This window comes from Canis aureus, chromosome 17, assembly GCF_053574225.1.
Source record: "Canis aureus isolate CA01 chromosome 17, VMU_Caureus_v.1.0, whole genome shotgun sequence".
Taxonomy (NCBI): domain Eukaryota; kingdom Metazoa; phylum Chordata; class Mammalia; order Carnivora; family Canidae; genus Canis; species Canis aureus.
The window spans coordinates 54,415,587-54,423,369 of NC_135627.1; positions in this window are offsets into that span (position 1 = coordinate 54,415,587).

Here is a 7,783-nt window from a genome sequence, read left to right on the forward strand (position 1 = left end):
AAGCTGTAGTATTAAAGAGAAAGTGAGGCTGAAGGCTGAGTTGGAGCTGAATCCTGAATATAGGAGTGAGAACTTTAAGGCAGAGAGAAAAGTACATGAAAATACATGCTTACGGAAGAGTTAGAATTTTGTTTTGGCTGTAGTATAGGATTGTTAGGTTGAACAGGAAAAAATGAGAGTGAACAAGCAGGTCAGGACAGATTTTTAGATGTTTACTATTCAGTGATGAAATGGATTTTGTGTCCATGGAAAGCTTTTCTTTTTTTAATAAGCAATATTACATGCTCAGTGTTTACTCAAAGATAAGTGAAGCAATAGCAGTAACAGTAAGACTAGAGCAAAGAGGGCAGCCCCGGTGGCTTAGCAGTTTAGCGCCGCCTTCAGTCTGGGGCCTGATCCTGGAGACCCGGGATTGAGTCCCACATTGGGCTCCCTGCATGGAGCCTGCTTCTCCCTCTGCCTGTGCCTCTGCCTCTCTCTCTCTCTCTCTCTCTCTGTCTCATGAATAAATAAATAAAATCTAAAAAAAAAAAAAAAAAAAAGACTAGAGCAAAGAGAGACTTAAAATAGGAATGTTGGGAGATATTGATAATAAGAATAATAGTTGATCATCTTATTCACTGATACATTCAATGTACATCAAAGTACCTCTTATGTGTGCCAGTCATCTGCTAGCTTGTAGAAATGCAAATAGGAATAAAGTAGAAACGTTCAGGGTCTGATGCATGGAAACAATCACAAGAACTTAAAATGTTTGCAGCTCACCTCAAGTATAACCTCTTCTTTTAAGCCCTCTGCCTCCATTTAGAATTAAATGCTCCTTATTTTGTGTTTCCACAAGGTTTGGCTTATTGTTCTGTTACACTATGTTTTATATTGTATTTGTTTTTTTTTTTTTAATTTTAATTTTTATTTTTTTTATTTTTTTTATTTTTTATTTTTATTTTTTATTTTTTTATTTATTTTTTTTTATTTTTTTTTTATATTGTATTTGATCCTATTATATATGTGTCTCTCTTGCCAACTGAATTGATGCCCTGGATGGAAATAATCATGTCATATTTATTTTTACAGGTACATAACACAGAAAAGATAGAACTTTAAAATTTTTTCCTTGCCATCAGTTCAGTGTTTTGAGCTATAACCCATACTAGTTAGCTTCTTTTTTCAGACTACATCACAAAAATGAAAGTCTATAATCAACTTTTGCTTACTATTACTGGACTCCGCTTCCCTAAGTGTATGACATTTAGCAGTTTTAAATTATTCATATATTAGGTACAAGTTTTGAGGACCAGGAACATTAACTTCAAAGTATTTTGAGATTCAGATTAAAAAAAAAAGGGTTATATTTAGCTTAGGATAAAATGATTTTCACAACAGCAATAATTGTTTTGATAATTATTAATTTTATATTTTAAATGTTGCTATGGTAAAAAAATACCACAAAGATATTATAAGATATTATCAATAAATACTCTTTAAGTTATTATAAAATTTAAAAACCACGATGACAGTTGCTATTTCATATTTTTAAGTTCTGTCTTGTAGATCCATATTTCCATGTGGTTTTCTGAGTTAATTACTCTTTTTTTTTTTTAAGAGGGAAAGAGGGAGATGGGAACACAGGGAGAGAGAGAGAATTTTAAGCAGGCCCCACCCCCAGTGCAAAGCTTAATCTAGGTCTCCATCACCATAACCCTGAGATCATGACCTGAGTGGAAATCATGAGTTGGATGCTTAACCAACTGAGCCACCCAGGCATCCCAATGAGTGAAATACTCTTGATCAGAATAGACTGTTATTCTAGTGTTCTTAAGCTATAGATAGAATAATGAATGATTAGAAGCTAGAATTGCTAATTTTAAAAAATTGGAAAGATGGTAAAGAAAGACTTGGAAGAATCAGAATGATTATATAAAGACATAGGGTCATGTGAATGAACACACATGATTTATTCCTATCCATATCTTGTCATCTGCTTGGGATGAGAGCAACAAAGATGTTTTCCCTAAATATCATCTGTTTTGTCTGGTTGCATGAGTCTTCTAATAAATCCATATAAAGTGATGTGATCTTAACACAGTTGAAGAAATATCTTAAACATTTAAATTGACACTTTAGAATCAAGATTTATTTAATAAATATTTCTTAAGATTTTATTTATTCATGAGAGATACACAGAGAGAGGCAGAGACATAGGCAGAGGGAAAAGCAGGCTCCTCACAGGGAGCCCGATGCGGGACTCAATCCCAGAATCCTGGGATCACACCCTGAGCCAAAGACAGATGCTCAACCACTGAGCCACCCAGGAGTCCCAAGATTTAATTTTTTTTTAATTTTTATTTATTTATGATAGTCACAGAGAGAGAGAGAGAGAGGCAGAGACACAGGCAGAGGGAGAAGCAGGCTCCATGCACCAGGAGCCCGATGTGGGATTTGATCCCGGGTCTCCAGGAACGCGCCCTGGGCCAAAGGCAGGCGCCAAACCGCTGCGCCACCCAGGGATCCCAACCAAGATTTATTTAATAAATTATTATATGCAGCAACATGGTAGTTCCTAAGAATACTAACATCATAAGAGATAAATGCAAAATAGTGATTGATTTCCTATATTTGAAGGCTAATAGTGTACTTTTATATTTGCATTAAATATGTGGGATAAAGTTTGTGCCTTTTGGCTTGCTTTTTAAATTTAAGCAAATAAATAATGTTAAAATTATCCTGAGACAGTGATTAAATTTCAAAGGCCTAAGTTTCTCCCCACCCCCACCCCCCATCTTTTTTTCTCTGCTGCTGCTGTTACTGGGACTAAAATTGATCTGGAATGAGCAGCAAGAGTAAAGTAATTGTCATCTCTTGAAAATAGATTTCAGTGTGTGATTATTTTTACAAGGGGACTTACTTTGGGATTCCCAGAAGCAGACTCTGAGCAAGTGATTTATTACTGAAGCCCTCCCAGGTGAAATTGGTATGGGAAGCAAGACTGGTAAGGAGAAAGAAGTCAAGCAAGGCTGCAATATTAGGTAAAGTCTTTTTGAGGGAAGCAAACCTCCCACAGGATGTCTTAGGTGAGAGCTATTGGAGGCAAAAGCATGCCTCAGTTAGGCAAGGGGTGCTCAAAAAGGATAAAAAAAAATATCTGAGAGGATCTGACCTATGTCCACTACACTATGTTTTTGAGAAAGCTGATCTCTGTGAGGCGTCTCAAAGTAAAGATAGATTCTCTTGCATAAGCAGTTATAAATTAATAAATTGTTTTCAATGTTCAGGATCTAACTTTAGATCATAGATTAAACTTTGAAGTTACAACAAAAAATGAGAACTGGATCCCGAAGATGATACAGCTAGCTATAGCCCTGCAGAAACTGAAACGGGTGAGCTCTGAATGAGGACATGGCATTTTTAATGGGAAGAAATTTAAGAGAAATGAGAGAATTACACTAGTCTTAGAAAACTGTACAGGGGTAAATTACATTGACAGGTTGAAACTGAAAGGCTTAGAAGATGAATAATCCAAATTACTGAAAGATTAGAAAAAGATTGGATCTTTCTGGAAAAGTGAGTGCTTTATAGAAATCTGTATAAACCACAAATTAAAATATTATCAACATTATCTAACAGCCCAGCAAAGTTAATGTTACATCGAAGGGGGGGAAGTGTCCCTAAAGAGATCTTACTCTAAAGAATGACAGACACTTGAAGATGTCTCTACACAGACTCTGTGGAAAAGCCGGATGAAGAGAAAACTATGTGATATTTTCAGCCAAGTAGACGTGATGACATCTGGCTGAATCACTGCACATAACTAATTCTATTTAACATTAGTCACTGAAGACAAAACAACTCATGCAGATTGCAGGTGTGCTATTTTTTTTGCCATGTCATATACACAAAGAAGCGCTGTAGACTCAAGGGGGCATAGTCTAAAGAACACCTTGTTGAAGCTTCTTCAATACAAGTACAGGGGTTACATTTGTCTTACTGTGTCAAATAATGTCAGAGAGAGTAATAAATAATAGATGAGGTGGATGATGTGTCTTGACCTAAACATTTTTGACAAAATTATTTGAATGTGTTCTTAGATTGTCAGTGTATTATTACTGTCTCTAAATTACCTTGTGCTGTGTGGACTGAGCAATACTGGAAAACATGTGTAATTTATGTGTTTTATTCCAATTTTGACATGATTGTTATGCCAGAAAGCTTTTTGGGTAGACTTTTAAAACTATTTACTGCATGAACTCTTGATTTTGCTCTTGGAATATATCATTTCATTAATTAAGAGATTCAAGTTACATTACTTCATGTCTATCTACTAGATTATGTAAATAGCTCTGTTATTACCAAATCATGTACTATTTTCATTTTTCTAAAGATTTAGATCCCAAAGCCATAATTTAAATGGAAAATTATAGAAGAGAAAAAGCTATTTGGAGCATCCCATTCTTAGCTATGTATTAAATAAAGCTGTCCTGCTCTTAGTATCTTTTTCAATTTATTTTTCTTGGCTTTGGTCATAGTTCAGTAACATTCAGGAGAAAGTTATATGATAACTAATGTGACATAGAAAACCCATTACTCACACTGCCAAATTTATCAGAAAAGAAAAAAAAAACCTTTCCTTAGAAATACATTATAAATTCAAATAAACAAATATAGCTTAGGTTATTTTTGACAGGCATATAATTTTTAGCTCCTGATCATTAGCTTTAGTAATCATTAGCTTAATGAAAAATAAAATATTTATAATATTGGAAATATAAGCCACAAATCAAATAGTTGCAAAACTGTAAGTTCTTCTGAATCTACTGACTCCTCCTGCCAAAAAATAGTTCCAAATATCCATAGCATTAATATAGACCTTAATGATTTTTTAAAAAACATTTTATTTATTTACTTGACAGAGAAAAAGAGAGCATAAGCAGGGGGAGCAGAAGAGGGAGAATGAGAAGCAGGCTCTCTCTCAGCTAACAAGGAGCCTGACATGGGGCTAGATCCTAGTGCCCTGGGATCATGACCTGAGCTGAATGAAGGCAGACCCTTAACCAACAGAGCTACCCACGTGCCCTCTTAATGATTTTTATATGAACAATGGATTCCATATTCAATATTAGGTGATGTGGGAATTTAGGATTTCCATTGCAAACACCTGTGTGAACTTTAAAAGTTTCCAAAGTAATATTTGCAGGATTCCATTTTCCTTAGCCAAAATGTTTACTGATACTGACCGTCCTGGTAATGTTAACTATGCATTTGAATGCTAAAAAAAAAAAAAAAAAAAAAAACTCTTCTTTTTTTAGACAAGTTTTAGGTTTACTTCAAAATTGAGAGGAAAGAACAGAGATTTCTCATAATCTCCTTGTCCATACACATGCATAGTCTCCCTCATTATCAATTTCACTCACCAGAATGATACCTTCATGTCATAATTACCCAAAGTCCATCGTTTACCATAGGGTTCACTCTTGGTGTTTTACTATCTATGGACTTGGATAAATGTACAATGACATATATCCATCATTATAATATCATACAGAGTATTTTTGTTGCCCTAAAACTCCTCTGTTCTCTGCCAATGCATCTCTCCCAACCTCCCTCCCAACCCTAGCAATCTCTGATCTTTTTACTGTCTCCATAGCTTTACCTTTTACAGAGTATCATATAGCTGGAATCCTGCAGTATTGCCGCCTTGTCAAATTGCCATCTTTCACTTAGTAACATTCATTTAAGGTTCCTCATGTCTTTCCATATCTTGATAACTAATTTCTTTTTAGCACTAAATATTCCATTGTCTGGAAGTACCACAGCTTATATAGCCACTCATCTATTGAAGGATATTTTGGTTGCTTCCAAACTTCGACAATTATCGATAAAGCTGCTATAAACATCTGTGTTTTTGTGTGGATATTAGTTTTTTGACTCCTTTGGCTAAATATCAATGAGCACATTTGCTGGATTGTATGGTAAAAGTATGTTTAGTTTTATAAGAAATCATCAAACTATCTTCTAAAATAGCTGCACAATTTTTGCATATCTACCAGCAATGAATGAGGGTTCCTATTGCTCCACAACCTCATTAGCATTTGGTGTTATCAGTGTTTCTGACTTTGGCCATCCTAGTAAGTGTGTGGTAGTATCTCATTATTGTTTAATTCAAATTTCCCTGGTAGCATGTAATGGTGGAAAACCTTTCCATATGCTATTTGCCATCAGCCTATCTTCTTTGGTGAGATGTCTGTTAGGGTCTTTGACCGATTTTTAAAATCTACTTGTTTGTTTTCTTGTTGGTGAGTTTTAAGAGTTCTTTATTTTGAATAACAGTCCTTTATCAGATGGATTTTTTTTAGATTTTATTTATTTATTCATGAAAGAAGGCAGAAAGAGGCAGAGACACAGGCAGAGGGAGAAGCAGGCTCTATGCAGAGAGCCTGATATGGGACTCAATCCCGGGACTCTAGGATCACGCCCTGAGTCAAAGGGAGGAGCTAAACCGCTGAGCCACCCAGGGATCTCTTATCAGATGGATCTTTTGCAAGTATTTCTCCCAGTCTGCAGCTTATCTTATCATTCTCTTGTGACAGTGTCTTTTATAGGACAGATGTTTTTAATTTTAATGAAGTCCAGTTTGTCAATTATTTATTCCATGGACTGTGCCTTTGATGTTGTATCTAAAAAGATACACCATACGCAAGGTTATCTGGATTTTCTCTTGTTAGCTTCTAGGAGTTTATAGTTTTGCATTTTAAGTTTAGGTCTATGATCTAGTTTGAATCAGTTTTTGTGAAAGGTGTAGGTCTGTTTTGTCATTGTTTTGCATGTGGATGTCCAGTTGTTTCAGCACCATTTGTTGATGGAACTATCTTTACTCAATTGTATTACCTTTGCTCCTTTGTCAAAGGTCAGTTGATATATTTATGTGGGTCTATTTCTGGGCTCTTTATTCTGTTACATTGACCTATCATTTCACCAGTACCACACTATCTTGATTACTACAACTTCATAGTACATCTTTTTTTTTTAAGATTATTTATTTATTTATTCATAGAGACACAGAGAGAGAATGAGAGGCAGAGACACAGGCAGAGGTAGAAGCAGGCTCCATGCAGAGAGCCTGATGTGGGACTCGATCCAGGGTCTCCAGGGCTGCAGGCGGCACTAAACCGCTGCGCCACCGGGGCTGCCCCATAGTACATCTTGACATCAGATAGTGTCAGTCCTCCAGCTTTGTTCTTCTCTTCAACATTGGGTTGGCTAGTCTTTGGTCTTTTGCTTCTCTCTATAAACTTTATAATCAGTTTGTCAATAGCCACAAAATAACTTGCTGGGAATTGGATTGGGATTGCATTGAAATATAGATCAGCTTGGGAAGAATTGACACGTTGGCTATATTGAATCTTCCTACCAATGAACATGGAATATATCTCTATTTATGTAGCTCTTTTTTGATTACCTTCATCAGAGTTTTGTAGTTTTTCTTATATAGATTTTGCTAGATTTGTACCTAAGTATTTCATTTGCAGGGAGGGGGTCTAATGTAAATGGTATTGTGTTTTAAATTTCATATTCCACTTGTTCACTATTGGTATGTAAGAAAGCATTGACTTTTTTATATTGTACTGCAACTTAGCTATAATTGATTATTGGTTCCAGAGAGGCTTTTTCCCCAATTATTTTGGATTTTATACCTAGATGATCATGTCATCTGTGAAGACAGTTTTATATCTTCCCTCCCAATCTGTATACATTTTATCTCTTTTTCTTGCCTTATTGCATTAGCAAA